Source organism: Aotus nancymaae, unplaced genomic scaffold, assembly GCF_030222135.1.
Source record: "Aotus nancymaae isolate 86718 unplaced genomic scaffold, 86718_ANA_hifiasm-v0.15.2.pri h1tg000020l, whole genome shotgun sequence".
NCBI lineage: Eukaryota > Metazoa > Chordata > Mammalia > Primates > Aotidae > Aotus > Aotus nancymaae.
Genome location: NW_026988432.1, coordinates 19,481,036 through 19,507,255, shown reverse-complemented (window position 1 = coordinate 19,507,255; position 26,220 = coordinate 19,481,036). Strand labels below are relative to the sequence as shown.

General features: G+C 40.6%; 1 protein-coding gene across 6 annotated transcripts in view; it reads left to right on the top strand.

Annotated features, from left to right (window-relative positions):
* The window catches only part of NEDD4L (NEDD4 like E3 ubiquitin protein ligase), a 354,125-nt gene that overhangs the window by 155,345 nt on the left and 172,560 nt on the right, over nt 1-26,220 (top strand). The gene's annotated exons all lie outside the window — the stretch shown is intronic.

Genomic DNA, 26,220 nt, shown 5'->3' with positions numbered 1-26,220 from the left:
AGACAAATACTCATGTGTGTAGTCTAATAAAAGATGTTTTAAAATAGTTGTTTAATCCACATTGACGTCTTCTTACATTGCTATAGAAATCTTGTTATATTTATCTATATCGTAAATTGCTTGAAGCTGAATGTCCCTGTGGGAGAGAAGGCAAAACTGCTGCTGGTCTCTCCCACAAGGGGCATTTGACACTGTCTGGGGACATTTTTGATTGTCATATTCGACAGGGTGGGGTGTGAGACTGGCAAGCATCTAGTGGTAGAAGCCTGGGTGCTGCTCCACTTTCCTCACTACACAGGGTGGCACCTGCCACACAGCCTAAAGTGTCAGTTGTGGTTGACCAAATAAGAAATGCCGTGAAACACCAGGCAAGGTGGCTCACACTTGTAATCCCGGCACTTCAGGAGGCTGAGGCATGAGGATTACTTGAGCACAGAAGTTCAAGACCATGTTTAAGTTCCCTAAAGTGGTGATTCTGAGGCTATGTAGATCAAATTGGTTTGTTGAAGAGCTGACTCCACTATTTCATCCAACATCTGCATTTTTCTTTAGCTAAGGATGCCTTGAGAAACATTTTAGTCTTTTAGGCTTGAATTTGTTATTTGCTTAATAGCCTTCCTGTGGTTGAATTTAAATTGAAAGAATTGCATGTTGCAACAGGAAAAAGAACATTAGGGAAAAACCGAGGAAATGGGAATAAAGTATGGAATTTTGTTAATGATAAGTCAACATTGTTGTGTTAATTGTGAGACATGTCCTAAACTAATGTGGATCTTAATAATAGGGGAAACTGGCTTCAGGGAACATGGGGACTCTATGATATCTGCAATAATTCTCTAATTCTGAAACAAAAAAGTTTATTTAAAAAGCACAAACAAAATTGCCGCCATTTTGTTAACAGATGTAGTGATCAGTCTTACTGTTTTTCTTTGAAATAGTCTGCTGCAAAGTTACATTCTTTGTTATCTCGGCTGTCTGCTCAGGGAAGCCATCAAGTGGCTCTTTCAAAAATGTGCCAAGATAATTTTGAACCATTTCAGACCATAGTATGTGATTTTAATTTATTTTCCATTGCACTCGCTCACTCATTTCTGGGTGGTATATTGAAAAGACTAAACAGAATTTTCAGGTTTGAAAAGTTACATTAACAGAAAATGTATTTGTAGGTGCCAGTTGAAATACTGTCAACTGGAAATGCTACCAGCAATGTGCTAGTTGGACAGTGAGACTTGTCCCATTTTTTTGCTGGATGACAGCTATTACTGCCTCAGGGAGGCTGGTGTCATTTAATGCCTCTGATAGCCAGAATAAGTAATTGTGGTTTCTGGATCCATAAGCCACAAAATACATATGCAGACCTATTTTAATTGATGATAAGTCATGAAGTACACTATGTTTGTATTAAGATAACATAGATACATTATGAAACAAGGTTAAAAATTAGTATGAATCTTTAAAATACTACTGGAGATTGTTGGCTTTAGGTTTGTGAACCCCATCCTTGCCCCACACTCCTGTTAGTGGGGCTACAAGAGGGGACAGTATGAAAAGCACTGGACTTGGAGATTAAAGAACTTGAGCTGGAATCAATTTGAGTCACTTACCTTCAGTACAGGTGGGCAGAGTGGTTATCCTGCAGTTTTGTTGTGAAAACAGGATAAGATCATATAAAATGTACTTGAATACAGTGAGGTCTGTACAGATGCTGAATCTATTACTTTGCAGTAGGAGTCAGGTGTGGCCCCACTTCCCCACCTTCTTACCTATTTGTATTTTACATCTTTTATATGTTGATATTCACTTTTGGTGGACTAAGGCTGTCTTCATTGCAAACCTGGACTCTCTTGCATTATTGCTCAGTGTGTGTATGTTAATGTTAGATAAAGATTAGGCTGGTGTGTTGGCTCACACCTATAATCCCAGCACTTTGGGAGGCCGAGGTGGGCAGATCACTTGAGGTCAAATCAGGAGTTCGAGCCCAGCCTGGCCAACATGGTGAAACCCCTTATCTACTAAAAATAAAAAAATTAGCCAGGCGTGGTGGTGTGGTGCCTGCCTGTAATCCCAGCTACTTGGGAAGCTGAGGCAGGAGAATCACTGGAACCTGGGAAGCAGAGGTTGCAGTGAGCCAAGATTGTGCCACTGCACTCCAGCTTGGGTGATGGAGTGTGACCCTGTCTCAAAACAAAAAACAACAACAACCAAAAAAAAAAAAAAAGGCAGATTTGGAAAGCTATTTTTAAATTATCCTTCAAACATATACCAAAGAGAACATAACATGAGAACAAGGAGCATAATGAAACCCCATCACTCAGCTTCAACCATTGTTGACGTTTTGCTATTTTTATTGCTACTGAAGGCAGTTAAATATTTCTTGGCAGTCCTTCGTTATTTAGCCTATACCATTAGAGATGACGATAAAAACAGGTTTCAAAGTCAGGTGAAATAATGTTTCTCTATATGAGTTCACCACTAACTTGATACATAGTGTATGTTTCAATTTGTTTTTTCCAAATTTAATTCTCATTTTAAATTAGACAAAACACTGGCCAAAACCTAACTATGCTAATTAGATATATTAAGGCCACTTTCCATCCCTGTTCCCTTATAGGGAACCATCTTTATTTGTTTTGGGGTTATCCCTCCTACATTGCCCTTTTTGGAAAGAGTATGGATATATTTGTATTCCCTCTTACTCATAAAGCAGCACATGGTACATACTGTTCTGAGCCCTGGTTTTTTTTTTTTGTTTTTTTTTTTTTCCACTTAACACTGTATCCTGGAACTCACTCAACGTCAGTATACAGAGAACTCCCTTGTCTTTTTATAGCTCCCTGCTGTGGGCCTATGGAAGTTCATTCAGTCAGGCTCCTATTGATGGACACTTGAGTTATTCCCAGACTTGTCCATTGTTTTGCAATAAATAGCCCTGGGCATATGTCATTTGGTATTTTTGTAGAGGCATTCCAATACAAATAAGTAAATTCTTCTTCTCTTGCTTTGAAGAGCGCAGCTTCTCAGTAACTTTTTATCCTCTGAAGCTCTGTCCTCCTCTTTAATCCCTGATTTAAGAGGTGCAGCTCTTCAGGCCATAAACCTTTCTTCTTGCCTCAAGTTTTTAAAGCTACAAAGGAATCTAAGAGATTCCTCTTGTTTTACAGCTAAAGGCCCTGAGACCAGGAAACAAAGGGAGAGTCAGGAGCCCAGGTCTCCTTTTCCCCGCCCGGCAGGTGATACTCTTTTTGTTAAACTCTCATTCGCTCTGCCTATCATTGTCCAGGCTGTCCTCCAGGACAGTGCTTCTCAAAGTGTGGTCCATGGGCAGTAGGGTCCCTGGAGCTTGTCAGAAATGCAAGATGTCAGGCCCTGCTCCAGAAGAGCTGAGTTACAGTCTGCCAATTACTTGATTCCCTGGGTGATTCATGCACAGACAGGTTGGAGAAGCGCTGGACTGGTAGCTTTCTCCAGAAGAACATGCAACATCCGTTTGTAAACAGGGATGGTGCAGGTTCCTTTTCAACACGTGGATTTGCTCTTCCTCCTGGTACACTCCTCCAGCCTGCCTGTCTTGTTCCACACCGACCTCCCCTGGAAGGGGTTCAGACTTGATCCTTTGGGTAGTAGGGTCTTTCTTGGATAGCATTGCCTTCCATTCCTGCTGCATACATTCAACACAATCTTCATCCTTCTGCATTTGTCTCTGATGTGTCATACTCCTTTTGCTTGACAAGTGCCTTGCTTGATTCATTTTCTCATCATTTGTGTTAGGGGCCTTAAAATGCTTGCTAGTGTATATGCTGCCATGTAAGTTGCTTTACTGCTGCTGTGAGGTGTGTCCATGTGTGCACATCCACCTGTGTTAATAACTGATCATATTGGGCCTCAGTGCATACTTTTTTTTTTTTTTTTTTTGTAAAGAGACAAGGTTTTACTGTGTCACCCAGGTTGGAGGGCTGAGACACAGTTCTAGCTCACTGCAGACTCAAGCTCCTGAGCTCAAGTGATCCTCCCACCTTAACCTCCCAAGTAGCTGGGACTATAGGCGCACACCACCACACTGGCTAATTTTTTAATTTTTTGCAAAGACGCAGTCTCACTGTGTTGCCCAGGCTGATCTAGAACTTCTGGCTTCAAGCCATCCTCCCACCTCAGCTTTCCAAAGTGCTGGGATGATAGGCGTGAGCCGCACACCTGGCCCTCAATGCATGCTTACATATACTTAAATAAAAACTTAATGCAAATTACTTCGTAAATTATCCACAAACTGACTTGGCAGCTACAGTGACTACAAGTAATGAAACCACTGTCATAATAAAAATAAAATTATTTATTGTTAGATTTAGTATTTCGAATCTCTTACATTTCAGTTGAGGAAGGTCAATTTTTGGGAAGTGGTGGTAATAATCTAAGTATATCTAGACTCAGTGATGAGGGCTAGTTTACTGTAGAGGAGATTTTAGCATAACAGTATTGAATGTTGGTAAATGTATAGGGGTTTTCTTTTTAAAGACAGCTTTTTATACAAAGAAACAGATGATCCTTTTTCTTTTCTAAACGATGTTAGCTATACCCAAATTAGTAAATGTTAAAATAACCATGACTGGTAAAAACATTTTGCAATTTTTTTTTTACTTTTTATATAATTAAATGAAATTCTCCATTTGGTAGTTGATCTCTCAGATAAATTAAGTCTTGCCAGACTGTCTGAGAAGACTAGTGAATCAGACCCTAAAAACTTGTAGCATTTGAAAAATAACAACTGTGTACTGCAATTTATAAGGGCATAATTAGAGAAACTTTTTCAGTCTTAAGATTTGTACTCATCACCCTGGTTTTAGAGAATCCCGTTCAATCCAACTGCTGTGAAAAAGTCACTGCTTTTAGCCACAGAAAATAACCAGTTTAATAGAATGACTTATAATAAAAATTTGACTCCAAAAGCCTAGCTGACTGGGAGAGGTGGCTCACGCCTGTAATTCCAGCACTTTGGGAGGCGGAGGCAGGCAGATCACTTGAGGTCAAGAGTTTGAGCCCTTCCTGGCCAACTTGGTGAAGTCCTGTCTCTACTAAAAATACAAAAATTAGCCAGGTGTGGTGGAGCATGCCTGTAATTCCAGTTACTCAGGAGGCTGAGGCAGGAGAATTGCTTGAATCAGGGAAGTAGAAGTTGCAGTGAGCCGAGATTGAGCCATTGTACTCCAGCCTGGGTGACAGACTGAGATTCCTTCTTAAAAAAAAAAAAAAAGCCTAGTTCACTTTATTCCCAGATCTGTCTGTACTTTGTAGGCACAGATACATTTACAATGATTTCTTATTCACAGTAAGCAGTTATTTTGCTTTCGGTGTGTATGTGACAAGGTGGCCATGTGGAGTACATAAAGGAGTAAAGTAAGTCCCTTGACTTCAAGATGCTTACAGTCTAATAGAAACCTTGAAATTTCTCCTGGTCAAGGTTTTCTTGGGATAACCCCAACCAAATGAATGAGCAGCTGTCTAATAAATGAAAATTACTCTTGTCACTTTCCTTAACTTTATGTTGATTGGTAGCAGGCCATGATGCATGGGAATTGCTTATGCTTCTGAGTTTTAGTCTTTTTAAAATAGGTTTAGATATTCTATCACGTTCGCCACATTAGACACGCATTACATAAAAGGTTTTATATGTATTGTAGCTCCTTCTGAGGGTCACCTATGTGAATGTTTAAAAAAAAATGAAAAGATGCTATAAAAAGCACTAGAGAAGCTGTCAAAAGGTTTGTGAGACAAAATGAAACTCTCCAACTCTGAAATCCGACAAAGTATGATGAAGAAGGAAAAAAAAATAGATCAAAAAATGGCAGGGAAGGAACTCAGTGCCCTACCAGGATTAAAGCAGAATGTGGATCAGATCCAGACACCTAATAGTCTGTGAGCATCTCGATATGGGATGCTTGGGTTGAGAGTTCAACTCATTGAATAAATTTTATCAATAACCACAAGATATTCTAAGATCTGCAAAGTAGAGTAAGCAGTGTAGAATCAATTAAAGGTATTCCCTTTATTATGTCTTATGTTTCCTGTTTTTGAGGTTATTCGTCCTTTTAATTAATTCCTAATGAACTAATACAGTTTTGTGGTCACCAGCTTCTGGCTAGTACATGCACACTTGTGGGTTGGTAGGAGAATGAGCAATAAAGCTCTGAACTAATAAGCCAAGTAGTCTGTTGTATTCACAAATGGCCAAAAAAATAACAGAGATTAAAGAAAGGTAAATATAGCCACCTGGCAAAAATATTTACACTTTTTAAAATGATGGAAGTTATATATAGAAGACATGTTTTTGGTAAAAATATTTGAAAGTTTGTTTTATAATCATAAGAAGCTTGGGTTATTTTGACTAGGATGTGTGTGTGTGTGTGTGTGTGTGGTGGGGGGGAGAAAAGGAGGGAGGCCGGCAGCTGGCAGGGACTGTGGATTGTGTCAGTTAGGAGAGGGAAATGAGATGATTAAGTTAGTAAGAATAGAAAACATGTAGGAAGCCAGATCTTGAAATTTCAGGGCTATTCATTAGTCATTAGTTGAAGATTTAATGGGGAAATGGTAGAAACCACCAGTAATTAAGAAATAAAATTATTGTTAAAAAACTGTCACAAGCAGCCAGGATGCGGTGGCTCTCACCTGTAATCCCAGCGCTTTGAGAGGCCAAGGTGGGCCGATCACCTGAGGTCAGGAATTTGAGACTAGCCTGACCAATACGGTCAAACTCTGTCTCTACTAAAAATACAAAAATTAGCCAGGCGTGGTGGTGCGTGCCTACAATTCCAGCTATTTGGGAGGCTGAGGCAGTAGAACCTATTGAACCGGGAGATGGAGGTTGCAGTGAGCTGAGATCGCACCACTGTACTCCAGCCTGGGCAACTGAGTGAGACTCCATCTCAAAAAAAACAAAAACAACCCCCAAACTTTCAGCATGAGAGTAGCTTGCTTCAGCTCAGAAACATCAGTTTGAAGATTATACCAAGTTTTCCAGTCCAATGTAACCAGTTTACGGAGCTGGGTTTGCACGGGTCTGAACCTCCCCTCCTCAGGTGTAAGCTCTTGGAGGCAGCATGCCACTTAAGGTTCAGGGGAATTCATCTTTGCCAGACATGGTAACATATCCATAGAGATCTGGCACCACAGCTTAAGATATGTGGGAGAAATAATATGCAAAAAATGGAAAGAGCACAAGTAAGAGAAGAGAAGAGAAATCCACAGAAGTGGTAAGTAACAGAATTGCTGGTTGAGGTGGGAAGCATTAAGTGTGTGGGTGTTTGTGGGAGGCATGGTGGTGTCCTGTTCCTTGACCTCATTGGGCAAATATCACAGCACGAACATGCAGGCGGGAATCAATTGCACTCCCACCTGGGTACTTCCATAGGCTGTTGGGATACACCACTCACTACAGTGTGATGGAATACGGGGCGATCCTAAGGCACTCAGTTCTCCCACCCATCCTGTGCACAAGAAAAAGCCCCTTGAATTATGTCTGCCCTCTTGTCCTTTGCATGGTGAAAATGCACATTTTCCCATCTACTCTTTTCTCTTTAAGCTTCAGCATACGGTTGTTTGCTAAGAATGGAATCAGAGAGAATATTTTCACCAGGAAGTGAAAGTTAAAGTGCTTGAAAAAGATACAAGGATATCTAATAGTTCCAACCAGCGCCGTTTTATATTTTCACCGTGACAAGTAGCTGTATGTCATGGAACTTTGGAAAACAGATTGTTCCGTTTAATTTTCACAGATGGAAACCACAGTGCTGGGTGGGGGCCAGGCAGAGGGAAATCAACCAAATACCTCATTTTAAAGATTTGGGGTTTTCTTCTGGGAAATTGCAAACCGTGCTTGTTTATAGCCAATGCAGGGACCTTGACACTCTCTTACTTACAGTTCTGGAGTTGTAATTTCCTCCCTGAAGACTGGGTGAAGGCAGGCAGGGTTATGTGCGCAGGTGGGGGTGAGGGTGGATGGCCTACAGGGTTGTTACTTCTAGTGTAATAGGAATATATGAAGGTACTTGGGCTGTTGGTCTTGTGCAGAACCAGCCATTAGGTTCTAAGAGACTTGATAGCCGAGGGCCCCTGGGCCCTGTTCCACCTTTTTAACATTTCTGTGACTTAGTAGCGGCAGTACCGTGCCCATCCCCCAGTGATGTTTGGGGTACAGTTATACCCTTGGCCGTGCCTCTGCGCTCACTCACGTGTGTCGTCTGAAATCTGGCTCTTGATCAGGATCTGAGGTTGCTTACGCAGGATCCAATTCAGGTTTCTTATTCATGGTAGGTTGAAGTTTGGAACTTGCCCCCAAAAAGTTGACATAACTTAAAGAGAAGAGACCAGCCTGGCCAACGTGGCAAAACTCCACCTCTACTGAAAATACAAAAATAGCTGGGCATGGTGGCGAGCACCTGTAGTCCCAGCTACTCAGGAGGCTGAGGCAGGAGAATCGCTTGAACCCCTCGGAGCAGAGGTTGCAGTGAGACAAGATCACGTCACTGTACTCCAGCCTGGGTGACAGAGCGAGACTCCATCTCAAAAAAAAAGAGCAGGCTGGTATTATTTCCTCACTGGTCTCAGAAACCCTTGAGAACATGAAATGGTTTATACCACCAAAGAGTTCCTGTTATAATGGGGGTTTAATACAATAGTAAAATTTTATTCACTGGGATTCACTCAGGGGAAAGTATTCAGGAACAAAGTGAAAAAATTAAATGTGAACATTGTCATTTTGGTTCTAGTTTTTATAAGGACTTATGGTAGCAATCCAAATAGAAGTATTTGCTCTAACGAACGATAAATTATTAGCACATTGGTTGTTTACATATGAGTCAGGGCATCTAAAATTCGTTTCCATAAGTAGGTTGAACCTCCTTCTCAGCCTGTTGTCATAGGGTCTAAAAATGGAAACGTGAGTCCAAACTCTTTCCAGATCATAAAAATAATTCTGAATTAGTAGAGCATAAATGAATGTGATTTTATTCGAGTGTCATTTTCAAGTTCCCCAGGCCAGGTTGAGACCTTTTAAGTCTTCTAAAAATTCCCTGCAGTGAGGATTAAGAAAATAGTAGCAGCTTTGCTTCTGGCCTTGTAGACAGTTTTCTAATGAGGTCAGAGCCTCTCACCCTGAGAGAAGCAGACTCTCTTTGCCCCTTCAGCGTTGGTTTTTGAGAATTGCTGTCAGAAGCTATCACAGAGACAAGGTCACTTCTTAAAAGGGTACATTTCTGAACCTGGAGAAAGAGTGGGATCTGAATGATTGGCCCTTCTGATTAACAGAGCTATAGATCAAGCTGTGCTGAAATGCTCCACAGATATATTAAGCCACATTTATGCATGAGTGAGCTCACTGTCGTGACATGGGAGTGAATCTTTGCTGATTCAAGATCCTGGGGTTCCTTCGTGTTGGAACACTGTCCTGATTCTAGATAGTTAATAGCAGTTTTAAAATTAGGTTAAATGTAGTTCAACTGCAGGATTAATTCTGATGGGAATTTTTTTGTTTGTTTGTTGGTTATTTTAAGCCTGAATATGAACCCAAACATTTTTCCCAAAATGTGAAATGAAGAGTGAAAACCTAACAATAGGATAAGAAAGATGATAGATAAGAGAAAATAGTTCAAACTTGGCCTGCAGTCAGGAAATGGAAACAGTTCCTCCCCATCCTCCTACCTCTCTTCCTCCTCCCTGTTCCCCCACCACTCCTCTTCTTTCTGCCCACCCCACCTCCGCCCCCACTGTGGCCAATTTATTCATCCCCCTCCTCTTTTAGAATGCCAACAACTAGCCTATTAGTTCCATTGCTTACTTGCCTTGTGACTCATAACATTTTCATCTTAGGTATTTTTCTTTCTTGGTCTTGGTAAAAATTCTAAACATCGTAGAGCATATCACCTTGAGAAAAGAACTACTTTCATTATTAATGAAGGCAAGAAATAAAGAATTGAGTCTGCATCCTAAGAAATTATAAAAAGATCAACTAATCAAAAAATGTAAAAACTAGGATGGAGGAATTAGGAGATGATAAGATTTAAAAGTTAAGTAAATCCAATAGCTGGCTATTTGAAATGACCAATGAAGTAAAAACTCTTATCATCCTAACTTAGGAACAGAAAGAAATCCTCCTAACTTAGAAATAGATAATAGGAATGAGAAAGGAGACACAGAGAGGCATCAGTAGACTTTATAGAAAAACATTGCATGTAACACATTTGAAAATATAGGGTGGACTTCTCAGGAAAACACAAATTACCAAAGTTGATTTAAGAAGCATGGAAAAGTTGAATAGACCAATTACTATAGAAGAGGTAAGAATGATGATTAAAAGCTACCATTGAGAAAGGCACCAGGAATCCATGATTTACAGCTGAGGTTGTTTTTTTTTTTTTTTTTGAAGACGGAATTTTGCTCTTTTTGCCCAGGCTAGAGTGCAATGGTGCCATCTTGGCTCACTGAAACCTCTGACTTCTGGATTCAAGTGATTCTCCTGCCTCAGCCTCCTGAGTAGCTGGGATTACAGGCAGGTGCCACCATGCCTGACTACTTTGTATTTTTAGTAGAGATGAGATTTCATCATGTTGGTCAGGCTGGTTTGAAAAATAAAAAATTTGAGTGTTATTTTTAATCTTATAAAACATGGAAAGGTTCCCAGTTCGTTTTGTAAAACCAGCAAAATTTTAATTTAAAAATCTGATAAATTAAAAAAAAAAGTAAAGATCAATATTATTTACGAAAGTAAATGTAGAAATTTAAAATAATTTATTAAAAAATAGACTCTTGAGTGCATCAAAAGGCTAGTGCATTATAATCAGTATTTTCCAGTAATACCAGGGTCATTAACTATTAGAAACCCGTCACTATCATTGATAGTTACTCAATCATATAGAAGGAGAAGAATGTATTTCTAAGTCAGTAGAGGCTAGAAAGCTATTCGAAAAAGTTTAGCAGCCATTCCTAATATAGTACAATCTCAGAAAGTAAACTAGGGATGAAAATAAATTACCTAAACATAAAGGCCATATGTATGTATACACACACACACACACACAGCAATTACTTCCTAAAAGAACACTAAAACTATTCAATTAAAAATAGGAATGAGAGAAGAACGTCATCTTTTACAATTATTATTTAATATCATCTAAGAGGTTTTTATGAGTGGAGTAATGAAATGTTCGTATGTCTAGAAATCGCAAGAGCCTCTAATAAAAAATCTAAAATCAAAAGAAGAAATTGTCAAGGTAGCTGGACAAAAAATTTGTCCCTAGAAATTATCTTCTCTGTGTTTAGAAGGTAAGCACCTAGAAATAGAAGTTAAGTATTGCTTTCATGATAGCAGCAGATAACCTAGGAAGATACTGAACTAATACCTATAACCTTCATAGTGAAGAATGTGAAATATAATCTAGAGAAATTAAAACACATTATCTCTGAATGTATCTTATTACAAAATTAATAAGTAAATTTCTTGTGATTCCAATTAGAATTTCCAAAGTGGTGGGTTTTCTTTTTCTTTGAACAAAATAATCCTGAAGTCTTTATAGAAGAATAAATACATACTACCTGAGAGGAGCCAAGACAAATATGGAAAAGAAAACCAGTGAGGGCAGATTTGGCTTACAAGTGATGACAGCATGCTAAGAATAAGAAGTCTTCGTGATCAAAGCAATGTGGTATTGATCCAGAATTACATAAATAGTTCATTGGAGCAGACTTGAGAATCTAGGACTGTGTCTCATTAAGTAAGAGAGAGAATGTATAACAAGATGATAGTTCAGTACTGTTGAGGATGGCACTGGCATAACCAGATCTTTATCTGGAGTGGGCATGGGGGGAACAGCCCAGACCTCTATCTTACATTGTGATCAGTAATAAATCCCAGACTCTTCAAACACTTCATCGGCAATGCAACTTTTACAAGAAAATATAAGAACCTACTTTGTATAATCTTGGAGTGAGGGAGCATGTTTAAGCAGAATTTGATACGCACAAGCTATGGAAAGAGACACAATTTGAACATATATTTTATCTTTATTTGTTTATTCTTTGAGGTGGTCTCACTCTGTCAGTCGGGCTGGAGTGCAGTGGCATATTCAGAGCTCACTGCAGCCTTGACCTCCCAGACTCAGGTGATTCTCCCACCTCAGCCTCCCAAGTAGCTGAGACTACAGGCAAGACCTACTGTATCAGTCAGTTCTCACGCTGCTAATAAAGACATACCTGAGACTGGGTAATTTATAAAGGAAAGAGGTTTCACAGTTTCATGTGGCTGGGGAGGACTCATAATCATGGCTGAAGGTGAATGAGGAGCAAAGTCACATCTTACATAGCGGCAGGCAAGATAGTGTGTGCAGGGGAATTCCCCTTTATAACCATCAAATCACATGAGACTTATTCACTATCATGAGAGTAGCATGGGAAGAATCTGCCTTCTTGATTCAGTTACCTTCCACCAGGTCCCTCCCCATGACAGGCTTTCACCATGTTGCCCAGGCTGGTCTTGAATCCTGGGTTCAAGTGATCCGCCTGCCTCAGCCTCCCAAAGTACTGGGATTAACAGGCATGAGCCACCACACCTACCCTGAATATATATTTTAACATATTTTAAAACTTTTCTATGGTAAAAGATATGTGATTAAGTCATAGATCAAGGAGGGATATTTGTAACAGACACGGGCTACTATCTATAGTAAATAATTTGCAAATTAAGAAAAACACAAAGGAAAAATGGACAAAGAATACTAATACGGAATTCATAGATAGCAAATGCAGACAGCCAGGAAACCTATGAAAAACAGTTCATTTTTGCTAGGGAAATGCAGATTAAAACAACAGTGAGATGTTACTTTAAACCCATCAGATTGGTAAAAATAGAGAAAAATACCACTTTTTGATAGCAAGGATGTAGTGGAAGTGGTAAGTGGTATTATTTCTCATAATGCTAATGGAAATATGAATTATCATGGCCTTATTTGAAAAGCAGATGGGAGTGTGTATTAAAATAAAAAACGACTATACTTCTAAGCAGCCTTTGTCCTCGGTATCTGTCTTTTAGAAATAAAAGCACGTGCAAAGTCATATGGCTAACGATGTTTATTGTACCATTATAGTGGCAAAATATTGAAAATATGAAAGCTCATCAGTTGAAAAACGGCCAATTTATAGACTATCTATAGATTACTTGTATGTAACATTAAGAGAGTACTGGAGCTGTATCGGAGTTGGCTTCGGAGCACAGTTCTATGAGATCGTGATGAATGAGAAGCAATGTGTAGAAAAATATGTAATATCTAGTTGTAAAACAGACACATTCCTCCTGTGCCCATAGGTGTAAATGTGTGAATGTGGAGAAAAAGATGAAAACGCTTCTTACGTCTGTTAAGCAGGGAGTCGGGTGGAGGTTAATGTGGAATGATGGGAGAGTGGGGATGGCAGGGATTTCCAAGTCACCCACCAGTGATGAGTGTTAATCACATCCCATTTTTTCCTGTGAAAGAAGCTGCAGCACTGTAGTTTGAGGTTAAAAATGCTGGCTCCTTCTCTTAAGTCTTGATTTGTTTTTCTTTAAAAATTTGACTCTGTTCTTGTTTTGATGTGCTGATACCCTCTTAGATTTTACGAGCATATTAATTGTGCGTATTTAACATTCTTCTTTGGTTTATTCTGAGACCCCATTTGTCTGCCCGTTTTGCATCATTGACGGCTCTTGGTGGTCTGCTGGTCTTCCTCTTTGTGCCTCCTGTCGCCCTCTGTTCACTGGCATGTGCCAGGTCGAAGCAATATGTAGGGCCTGGCGGGATGGGCCAGGAGGCAGCCTTTTAGGTGTGGCTCCTGCATGGGCCTCCTCACTCTCTTGAGCTGCCTGCACTGCAGTCTTAGCAGTCTTAGGACCACACTCCTGCTTTGGTCCACGTGAAGTGCAAGGTAGCAATGGGAAAAGCAGAGAGGAAATGAAGTTTTCTGATAAATCACCTGATCACTGCCCCAGGGTTAGTCACTCTAGCCCCTTGGATCTCTTGACTTCGTCTCTTGACTTGTTTCTTTTGCATTTCTGGCATCTGTAGAATACTACTTGTGCAGCAGCAGTCCCCTGGTTCTGCTTTTCTTTCGACCCTAGCCCAGACTGTTCATTTGATGATACTGTGTCTTATTTTCCCAAGATTCTTATGGATGTGATATTTAGTCTGAATCACAGAAAGAGAGAGGTAGAAATGTACACTCAGAGGGCCACTTGGATGGAAACTTCTATTGATCTCTCCAAGCCTTAGTGGAATCGTCTGTAGAGCAGGGATAACAGTGCCTATCTGTTACTGTTAGGGTTACTGTGAAGATTAAGTGGTGTTCTTAAAAGACTTAGAACAGTGCTGTCATAAAGTAAGAATTCCATAAGTATTAGCTGCGTGTGTGTGTGTGTGTCTGTGTGTGTGTGTGTGTGTGTGTGTTTTAAATGGGATCCTGCTGGAGATACTAGATTGCAACGGAGCATTGGTGTTTTTTCCCTGGTTAATAGATCTAGGATGTCTTCTGATGCCTGTCATGTTTTTAAAACTCTATAGTGTTTCTTTTCTTTTCTTTTTTTTTGAGACAGAGTCTAACTCTTATCACCTAGGTGGCAGTGCAGTGGCGAAATCTCAGCTCACTGCAACCTCTGCCTCCCAGGCTCAAGTGATTCTTCTTCCTCAACCTCTTGAGTAGCTGAGACTACAGACATGTACCACCACACCCAGCTAATTTTCGTATTTTTAGTAGAGACAGGGTTTCACCATGTTGGCTAGGCCGATCTCCAATGCCTGACCTCAAGTGATCCCCCTGCCTTGGCTTCCCAAGTGCTGGGATTACAGTTGTGAGCCAAAGCACCCAGCCGGGTGTTTCTTGATGTATCTATGTATGAAAGTTTCTGTAGCTAAATTCCCATAGTTGAATTCCTGGATCAAAGAATAGGAACATTTACAATGTTCATAGACACTGGAAAATTGCCTTCTGTAGTACTGCACTGGTTTCCGCTGGCTGCAGTGGTTGATGAGAGCACCAGTTTTTCCCTAGTTAAACATTAACCCATTTTATCAGTCTTTTAATCTCTGACATTGTGGAAGGTAAAAACGTCACATTTTATGTCTTCAGTCTGTGAGGCCAAGTTTCTCTTTGTGTATCTGTATTTCCATTTTTATTCGGTGGCAACTCACATCCTTCTGTCAGTTTTTCCTTTGACCTATTAATTTTTTGTTGCTTAATAAGAATTCTTTGTAAAATGGACGGTTTAACTCCTCATCTGTCGTATGCTTTTCTCATTTGATTTTTTGAATACCTTGTACACCTTTTAATCTTAACATTGTGCTTTTGTCTTTTCTATGGTGACTTGGAAAGCTAACAGCTACTTAACAGCATAATTTCCTTCTGTTAAAAACAAGAAGGGATTTTCCCACTCTAATTGTGAAGATTGTACATTTTTCTAAGTCTGAAAATAAATTAGAGGAAAAAAACAACAGAAAGAACATCAGTCACTCTTAATATTTTGGCATTTTCCTTTTAGTTGTCTTTTAGGAGAGAATGTTTGTGTATACTTAACATCATAATACATAGATATAGCCTATTTTGGTCGTTTATTCCAATATGTAATATATGACAGTTTCTGAATGTACTGTATCTTATTTAATCATATCTGTTAAGTTTGTTTCCAGTTTCTCATTTAAGAGAGAAGGATACTGGGTGTATCTTTGTGCAAAACAAGATTTTTTTTTTTTTTTTATGTTGGATTCTGTTCCTGTGATACCTCCCTGGAAATGGGATTCCTAAATAAAGGAATATTAGGATTTAAATACTCTTGGTAAAGGTTACCAATTTACTTTCCTAAGGTGTGGGACTAGTTTATGTTGCCATCAGCACAAAGACTCAATGTGCTATCATCGGAAGAGAAGAGAGCTGCCCTGGGGATTTGGGGGAGGAGCGTTCATGGAGAGGAGAGTGAAAGTGAGTTTGAGAGGTTTGAGAAGCAGCCAGGAGGTGAGTGGGGCTGGGGAAGGGAGAGAGTTCAGGGGAGAAGGCTGGAGGTGAGGCTGAAGGAGCCGTGGCTGTGTGGGTGCCAGGAAATTTGTATTTCCTGCTTAAGGTTGTGGTAAGCCAGCCTGGAGAGTTGCAAGAAAGGAGTGGCTTTGTGTGATTTATTGTTGCAAGTGAGAGTGGCCCAGAGGCCAGTTAGGAGACTGTTGCAGAGGCTTAAGTGAGAGAGGATGGTTTGAACACCAGAATGGAAACATCCAGCATGGAGAGGAGATGGTAGGGGATTAAATTTGGGGATGGAGTCCTTAGGACCTGCTGATAAACTGGATGTGTAAGAGAGAAAGGGAAGAGCAGAACTGAGGAAATTTCCTCTTGAACTGGCTGGGGGCCACTGAGTTGGGATGGATGTGTTGGGGAGTGGTGCGGAGGCAGAATCACTGTATCTTTTAGGTCTGAGGTGTCTCTTAGGCCTCCAAGTGGAAATGTGAAGATGATGGTAAAGGAGAATGGAGTGCAAAAGAGAGGCCAGAGTTGCCAGGCTTTTGGGAGTCATTTGCATTTAGATGGACTTTCCAGCCTAAGGGACTGGAAGACTTCACTAAGGTTGAGGTCTTTCTTTCCTGTGAAAATGTGATCAGGATCCTAAGTAACAGCCCTAAAAATTAAACATTAGGAACACAGGGTTTCATAAATTAGGAAGTGTCTATAAGCTGCCAGGTTCTAAATGCTTTGAGGATATAAATCCTTGGGTCTTGTTGAGTGCTTTGAGCAGAAGAGGTACATTGTATTGTGTTTACTGAATGACGTTTAAAGATTCAAGAGTCCTTTCCCCCTTCTTGATGAAACAATTTGCTTTTCAAATGCTTTGATAGAGTGAGTTGATTGTAGGACCTTATGAAGCATGTAAACCACACATTGTCCTTTTTTTTTAAGGCATTGGAAGAAAAAGCTAACTCGAGTTAGAAGGGATTTAAGACCGTGTGAGGAACTTCAAGCCTTTATGTGGTTATCACCAAACCTTGCCTGTGTTATGTAAAGATTTTTGCCTGTGTCATGTTATCCTTGTTTTGTTCAATTTATTCCTCCCCCTCCAGGTGTCCTAGTTTCTCCTCTACTGTAGCTGGTTTTAAACAAAATAGAAAAACTTGGGTCTCCTCCATCCTCAGCATCTGAATTCTTCTCATTTGGTTGCTCACTGTTTTAAAATAAGTGATATAGTACGTTCTTAGCAGTTTGTTTATTTTTAATTTTATTTTTTATGGAGCCAAGGTCTCACTCTGTTGCCCAGGAGTGCGGTGCCACAGGGTGACTGCAGCTCACTGCAGCATTATAACTCTTGGGCTCAAGCGATCCTCCTGTCTTAGCCCCCCAAGTAGCTGGTACTACAGGTGCATGCCACCATGCCCAGCTCATCTTAGCAATTTTTAAATAACATTTTTTGGCCGGGCGCGGTGGCTCAAGCCTGTAATCCCAGCACTTTGGGAGGCCGAGGCGGGTGGATCACGAGGTCAAGAGATCGAGACCATCCTGGTCAACATGGTGAAACCCCGTCTCTACTAATACAAAAAATTAGCTGGGCACGGTGGCGCGTGCCTGTAATCCCAGCTACTCAGGAGGCTGAGGCAGGAGAATTGCCTGAACCCAGGAGGCGGAGGTTGCGGTGAGCCGAGATCGCGCCATTGCACTCCAGCCTGGGTATCAAGAGCGAAACTCCGCCTCAAAAAAAAAAAAAAAAAAAAAAAAAAAAAAAAAGTAAATAACATTTTTTTCCAGTTATAACAGATGTAGACATTGGAAAAGATAAAACATAAAGCATCGATCTACCTGTAGAGCCAAACACCCAGAGGGATATAAATTGGTTACCATTTCATTTTATTTCTGTCCAGTCTTTTGGCTATATTTAAATTTATGTATATGGAAATAGTTTATGAATTTGGGATCATACTATGATACTGGTTAGAATGACGCGGTTTAAACTATTTTACTGTAGGCATTTTATGATAGCTTGTAATGTTATTTTTAAAAAACATACTTTTTGAAGGCTGCAGAATATAGATAAATTCATGATGACTTTTTAGAGGAAAATAGCAAGATGATCTCACTAACAAATCCTAAGATTAAAAACAAAAGCAAACAGAATACAAAAGCTGACCTATCTTTGGAATACTACTATGAAATTCAAATTTTCTGTTCTTAATAAAATCCTGTTTTGAATGAAATCAGTCTTCACGCTTTTCTTATTCCTTTTGGCTATGTTGCCTACAATTGAATTCACTGTTTTTATATACTTCCTTTGCTTTGCATTGGAACATGCTGATCCTTTGTGACCCTCTGTGGTATTTCATAAAACCACACCCTACAAACCGCCCAGTCTTTTAAGTGTAGTAAACAGTATTGAGCAATTTTTTGGGTAATATTGTCAGAAGTGTTAGGTGCCATCCAACAATGGCTTATCACTTACATTTAAGTGTAAGTAATACGCAATTAAAGGAATGTCATGACTTTTTAACTTTATTTTGAAATTTGAGCTTAGAAAAAAATCCCCAAGGGATGTGAGCAAGAGTGAAAGCATCGTCTCCTACTGCCAGCCTTCTGGGAGACCCACCCCTGGTCTTCCCAGATGCCCCCTCCGTGACCTCTTGTTGGTCGGAGAGGGCTGTGGAAAGTTCCAGGGAGCCTGCTCTTCCCTCCATTCCTTTTGCTTATTGCATTCTGCCCAGATTATAAAACTGAAGTATCTGTCTCAAGACAGCAGCAACTTTCTCTTTGTCAAATCCAGGCACATAGAATCCCCAACAACCAAGAATTACCCAGCCACAAAGCGTCAGTAGTGGCCTGGTAAAAGAAAGCCAGTTTTAGGCTTAGTCCAGAAGCCGGCCATCTTCCATTGGTAATCCCGATATGTGCGTCCTTATCTCTCTTTTCACTGTAGCCTGGTGATCATGGTGGCAGTCATTTTGGGATACTAGTGAGGTTAGAATAACTTCAGGCTTCCCTCATGAATAGTGTTGGAGGAGGAGTGGTTAACACTGGGTTGGAGCTGGTGTGAAGGTTGAGCATCTATCCCTAGATCATGGTGCTGCTTTGATTGGGCCCTAATTTTCTCCTCTAGACAAAAGGAATTTACTACTTCTAGCATTCCCTCCAGGCTTAACATTTCTTTGTTGAGGGCTGGTAGTCACTAACTACTTTCATTTGCATTTTAATGGAAGTTTGGCGCAAGTTTGGCAGAAGCTGATTTCTCTGGGTTAGGGAAAATGACATAGGTTTAACAGAGAGGTAGACGTACACCACTTGTTTAATCAGTTTGCCTAGAATAGAGGTGGCAGAATTGGAGTTGGAAAGATCAAATGTAGCCTTTTGTCCTTCCAGAATGAGGTTTTTCTGTGCGTTTTTTTGAGACAGAACCTCGTGGGACAGGGTAAAAGTGAGTGTACTCAAGTGAAGTGTATGGTTATGGGGAAATGGTTATTAGAAATCTCAATTGTCTCAATTTTCTAATACTAATTTTCAGAGGGTGACAGTTGTGTAATTAGTGTTGTAATTGTTGGCCAGGACTGTCATAACAACGTAGCACAGATTGGGTTGCTCAGATACCACAAATTTGTTTTCTCAGAACTCTGGATGTCCAGAACCCACGATGAAGCAGGGTTGGCTGCTTCTGCGGCCTCTCTTCTTGACTTGCAGATGGCTTCTCTGGGTCTTCCCAGGTCATCTGTGTACCTGTCTGTGTCCTAATCTCCTGTTCGTATAAGGGCACAGTCATATGGGATTGGGACTCACCGACTGACCCCATTTTAAGTTAATTACTGCTTTACATACCCTCTCTCTAAATACAGTCAGAATCTGAGGTATTGAAGACTTCCACGTAGGAATTTTGGGCAAATACAATTTAGCCCATCATAATCAGGTAGCATTTGGTAGGAGGCATAGGTGCTTTTTATCTTTAAGGGAATAGGCAAATGGTTAAAAAAATAAAACTTGTTCAGCTTGGTTAGGTGCATTTTCTTATACCATATTGTCGTTTTTATTTTTTTAACCTTCCAGCCAGTGTGTAAACTGGAAACACTGTAGCTTAATTTGATAGTTTTAAACATAATCAAAGATGATGGAAATCCTGTTCTTAAATTTAGTCTGTTGGGCACTTGTGTGTCCTCAACTGCTGAAGACTAAAAACTTGAGATGTTTCTCTTGTTTTAAGAATTTGACTGAAAACAAGCTGGGCACACTGGCTTATACCTATAATCCCAGTACTTTGGGAGGCCAAGGTGGGTGCATCACTTGAGGCCAGGAGTTCCAGACCAGCCTGGCCAACATTGCAAAACCCTAAACAAAAATTAGCCAAGCGTGGTGGTTCACACCTGTGGTCTCAGCTATTCGGGAGGCAGAGGCACAAGAATTGCTTGAACCTGGGAGGCAGGGACTGCAGTGAGCTGAGATTGTGCCACTGCACTTTAGCCTGGGCGACAGAGCAAGACCCTGTCTTAAAAAATAAAAAAAAAAAAAGGACTGAAAATGGTTGGCCCTGTCCCCGGTCTAGTTGAACCCTGCTGCCCACTTGCTTTTCTATGCCTTCAGCAATCCTCCCATCTCGAGGGGTGATCCGTTAGTCTGGAAATCCCAGCGTTCGAGTGCTGGGGGCGGAGTTCAAGTCTAGTCTACAGGGTTTTGACATGCCAGGAACACTTCATGAGTGAGCATGCCACCAAATTTGAGTGCATGTAGAAAGTTAGCTGTTTGCTGCAACTGGGGATACTTGCTATTAGAGCCACATCTGCTGGGGTGGAGGCCTGCATGGGTTGGAGAGTAGGGTGTGACTTCTTCCAGCTAGAGGAAAGAGAAGTAGCATAGTGCCCCTCACAGAGAGAGAGCGCGTGTTTGACCTGCTCTTAGAATTTCCTTAGAGTAAGGGTGGTCAGGTTGCCAGACCACCCCTCAAACGAGGACCTGGTGCCTCCAGGAACCAGGGCAGAGCTCCACTGGCACCTTTATGGCCCTGATTTACACTTAAGGGCACACAGCTGGGATCTGAAAACAGACTGCACTGCAGAGATTGTGGATTAACAGGGCAGAGCTGTTTCTCATCTGACACAGAATCCTCTATCGATTCTGTTTGGGGCTGTAGTTTGTATCATAATTATTTTTGTTCCTGCTTTTTTTCCCACTCTTCAAGACCGTAAGCTTTTGGAGGGTTAGGAACTTGTGTTCCCATTTGTCGAGTGTGGGACCTTGAAGGCCAGAACCTCAGAATGTAGAAGCTGAGTTAGTTTGTGGAAGGGTGAAGGGCTGACCTCTACTGTCAGAAATCCCAAAATCTCTGATCTGACTTTAAATAAGCAAAACAGCCCCACCAGACTTAGAGTCATCCATAGAACCCTGCAACCTCTGTTATTGCACATCCTGTGTGATGAGCCCACTAAGAACTTCATTTTAGAAGAGATGCCTCAGGAACAACTGCAGGGAACCTGGAGATAAGGCACCAGGTGATGATGTAAGCTAATTGCTGAGCTGGGTGGAGTTACTTAACCTTACGGTAGTGGGTGGGGCTTGACATAACTCCCTTTTCCACCAACAAGCATTTCTTTCTACCTGTCATTGAAGTGAATCATCAGTATAAGTAGAGAGCTGGGTGCATTCCTTCTCAGTTGTGTTAAAACTTGCTGGTGTTCCCCCGGTATCAGCAGAGGTGTGCACAGACACTGCTTTAAAACTGGGAAGGAGGAAGACGAGGCCAGGGAGCCGAAGACTCACCGGGGTAGGTTTGCAGCAACGCTAGCCCAGCTGAACCCTTTCCAGCTTTGTTTTTCATCAGCCTTGAGAAAGAGTATTGGTAAGAACAAAGACACCACTGTATGCTCATTATACGAATGTGTAACATCTGCTCTTGGCGTGGAGTTTGATTTTGGTGTAGTACTGTTTTAATGTCAGTGGCATAATTCTAGCACATAACACGGTTTTCCATTTTAAATGCTTGTTGGTGTTTGGAGTTAGCTGTAATTGGTCAATTTTACTCTCCTTATGTTTAAAAAGAATGATAGGCAAAGAATGAACTTTGAAAAGAATTGGGATCTGAATTCTGATCCCCTGTTCTTTGCTTCTTATCTTTCTTGACTGTTTAGAAAAATGCACAGATTTTATTCCAAAAACCAGATGCACAGATTTTATTTCAAAAGCATCCAATAATAGATGCTTTTATTTTTGAAAATAATGGAAAATAGAGACCATGTAAGTTCTATGAATGCTGTTTTCTATTTTAGAAATCACAGATTGGGGAGGAAACAATTGTGTTTTCCTTCCTGTTCTGTTTCGAATCTCAGTATTTCTGACTTAGAAACCTCCTGGAGAAGAGGGAGATACCAGCTCCACTTGGTTTCAAGTGAAATATTCAAGTGAAATACCATCTGAGGTCATAAAATAGTTTGCTTGGAGAATAATTCATGGCTTATATGTGAATTTTTGGTTGGTGGCAAAAGAAATCTTCTCTTCTTCAGTATGAGTAATTTGGCTTACATGATTTATACTAAATTTTATTATTATTTTTTGTTTGAGAGAACAAAAGTCAAAGGCCGGAAAATATTCAACTGAGTTTTTCCTTCAGGTTTTCTGTCAGTTTCCCACCTTTCCTACTCATACATGTGAATGTACTGTGTATGATTAACACGAGATCTTTCTGCTTCTTTGCTGTCTCATTTGATGATGATTCATAAACTGTTAGTTAACTAGTTGTAGTGTATCCACATGTTGACAAAGCTTGAAATAAATTTAAGGGCAGGCCACACCTTCATATTAAGGTGCCACGTTACTTTCAGTAAAGTATTTTTGATGTCATGAAGTGTTAAGATGATTGAAATTCTAAGACAATAAAAATGTATCAATATGAAATACCAAAGCCTGCAATCAAACCTGAGTTACTCTTTAGTGCTTATTTTGTAGCTATGCTTGAATATTTATTCTTTAATACTTATTTTACATAAAGTAAAAGTACTTTACACATATTTGAATGAAATATTGCCAGTGAAAGAAACAAAAGCAAACAACTCAGTAAGGGAAGAGGGATTTTAAAGTTAAGTTTGTGCTGGCCCCAGGCTGGTGAGTTTCATTAGCAATGACCAGAAAGAGAAAGAATGGCCGTGGTGGTGGGTGTGTTTTCTTTTTCTTTTTTTAAATGTCTGTAAGGAGTAGAAAGTAAACTTTAATTCTTGTGGGAATCTAAGATGACAGTGAAGTCAAGAAGAGAAGAAGAAATGCTTTTTAGTTAAGAGAAAGTAAACATCTGTATTAGTTACAGATGTTAGGCCTTAACCTTTTTTATTCCTATTGTTTTTATGAAAATTTGCCTTTTTAAATTAAATAAAGGTTTTTTAGAATCCTATATTGCATCTAAATGTTGATTTAAAACATCACATTTGGGACATTCTCTTGTCATTGTGGAATATAATGAAAAGATATAAAATGAAGGCAGGCATCAAATTATATGAATTCTGCTACTTGAGTATAGAAGTTTTATTCTGGAGTGGTTTGTTTGGTGGATGTGGTGATGGTGGGGGACTCTATGAACTTATTAAGGCAAGTGCTAGAACAGGAGCTTCTGTGGTTTTGATGGTTCTGTTGGGATGGGAGAATTGTTTGGGATCTTTTATGTTTCATTCCAGGCAATGTTTATTTTTTTCAGTCTGTACTTCTTAGGGTTTTACCAAGTCAGTTTTCATGTGAAGCTATTTTCATATCGTTTCTCTCACCTTGATGGAAATCTTTTCCTTCTCATGTACTTTGAGTTAAATATGATGCAATGTGCTAGTAACACAGAGGGGGCTTTCCTTTCTACAGGTGGGCTTGAAGTGAGCCTGCCACTCCCTCACCTTGGATCATGGAGGTTTCAGAGGCTGTTGACCTTCAGGACAATGGCAGCAGCACATGTTCTCAGGTATTTTCTGAGTCTATTTTGACTGTGTTCCAAGTGGCCCAGAATTCCCCAAGGGTCACTTGACACACCCTCATCTACAGTAAATATTTGTGCTTCCTCTGTGCCTGGTCTGGTTTTCTCAGTACCCAAGAGCACAGGTGGGCAGTGGGATGTGGGCAGGCATTACCCAGGTGCCCCCCCTGACAGGGGCCACAGGGAGACCCCCCTGCTCTTCAGACTAAGTGGAAACAGATCAAGGAGTCAAGTGGACTCAGTAGAATTTCATAGAATACATGGAAAAAGCACCGCTTTCAGTGATGTAAGCTGTCTTGTTCACTTCACTATTACTCATCTGGCCTACGGCAGACGAAAAGATCACATGCAATTGTAAACAGCCTCCTCTGACTAAGGTCAGTGACTGGAAAGCCTGTCATGTTATCAGAGGTCATTTGGTCATAGATTCTTGGGCAGAAGCCATTTAGAGTCCGGGGCCGGCGGGGGGCGGGAGGGTGGTGGGGGTGCGTGACCTTTGAGCCTTTGCCAGTGCTGGGATTTGACCCCTTTTAGCTCAGTTAACTGGGTCCAGGAGTTTATTTTGGCTGAGATCTGCCATGCTAAGTTGACAGGCTTGAGAATCAAAGGAAATCTCTAACTTCATTCAAGGAAATAGCATGGCAGGCTTTAAGGCATTTTGATATACTCCACCTTTTCTCTCTTGCCCTGTTTTGTTGAGGTTTTCAGGGCCATACTTGTTGTATCTGAGGTTAACCAGTGAGTGATCTATCTGAAAGAAATTTGTTCTCTTTGGACACTGTCCTGTGTGGTATTGTATTTGTGTAACTATTTAGTTTAGCTCATTCAAAAGGCTGTTTAAGTCACTTGCCCTGTTCATTACTTGAAAATAAGTTTTCTTTTTATTCTTTAAGTTAGTTACCAAATATTTACTAAGTGTCTCTTGTGCTAGACAAGGAGGGAGACTTCCTTTTCCCTTTCACTTGCTAGTTTTTGTTGAGCTAATTTTTTCTTTAAGGTCGATTGTTCTTTTCCTTTTCTTTTTGTATTCACTTGATTTGTTTATTTATTTTTAAATATGTACTTTAACAGCCTTGAAGCATTGGCCTGAATGAGGTTGGTGATCAGATTGGGAAAACACCCCTTCATTTTGCTAGCTGGTTTAAAAGAATGAATTTTCTTTAAATTATTTGTTCATTGATGGGGGCCACTCACCCCAGGTGAGTGTTTCACTGTGTGTATGCCAGGGGAATCCTCTGTTCCTGGAAAAAACAAGTGACTTAGCTGGAAATGTTATGAAAGCTAACGAGTACAAGTGTCAGAGAGAAAGGGGTGTTGAGGGGGCGGGTAACAGAATGAGAAGACAAGACACAGTCAGGGCCCTGTCACCCGTGCAGCACTGCAGATCCCTGGAGAGATGATGCATTTATCCCTTTTTAGGGATATTGCCATTAAAATTTGATTTTGAGCATGACACAGAACCGAAAGCTTTGATGACAAAGCCAGCATCTCAGTTTAGCAATAACCAGGTTAGGGAAAAAACCCAGAAACTCAACAGTGAGATCAGCTCAGCAGTGTGGGTGGGGCAACCCACTGTCCCGTCGTGGGCAGGGAGCAGCCCCGGCCACTTCATCTGCCTGATCCTGGGTTTTATCCACTTCACAATTTCATTTCCTTTTCGTTGTGCTTCTGCACATCTATATTTGACTTTGCTTCTTTTTTCTCAAGAGAGGGGAGAAGTGTGGGCAAGGTAAAATGCAGCTTGCAAGCTCCCAAATGGCAAGTGCACCAGTTAGAATCGAAGTGGCCTCCCAACATGAAGGTGCAATTCATGTATTCAGCAAAATGTACTGAGTGCCTCAGAGGCCACTGCTTGAAATACCAGTGCAAACAGAAAAAGTCAAAAGCACATTAGGCCCTGAGCCAGTGGTCTGCACAGCCATCTGCGACCACCTACGTCTCTGCTTTCAGGGAACCTCAGCCTAGTGGAGGAGACCCGTAATAGCCAAGTCAACTGATAATATAATTAGTGGCAGTGTTGGGGGCCATAAGGAAATCAGAGTAAGGCCTCACCATTGTGGGTGGATGATCTTTGGTAAGGTGGCACGTTTTTGTTTTCTTCTGCCTGGTATATCTCCTGACACTTTCTAATGTGTCTGTTTTTGGTTAGTATGGAAGTTGTGGCTGATAGTAGGCTAGTGGTTAAAAGAAAAAAAAAGCTAACTTACTTTTAGAAGTCTTTAAAAATATCATTCTCATAGAAAGCTATAACCTCTTATGCCTAGAAGCGTAAG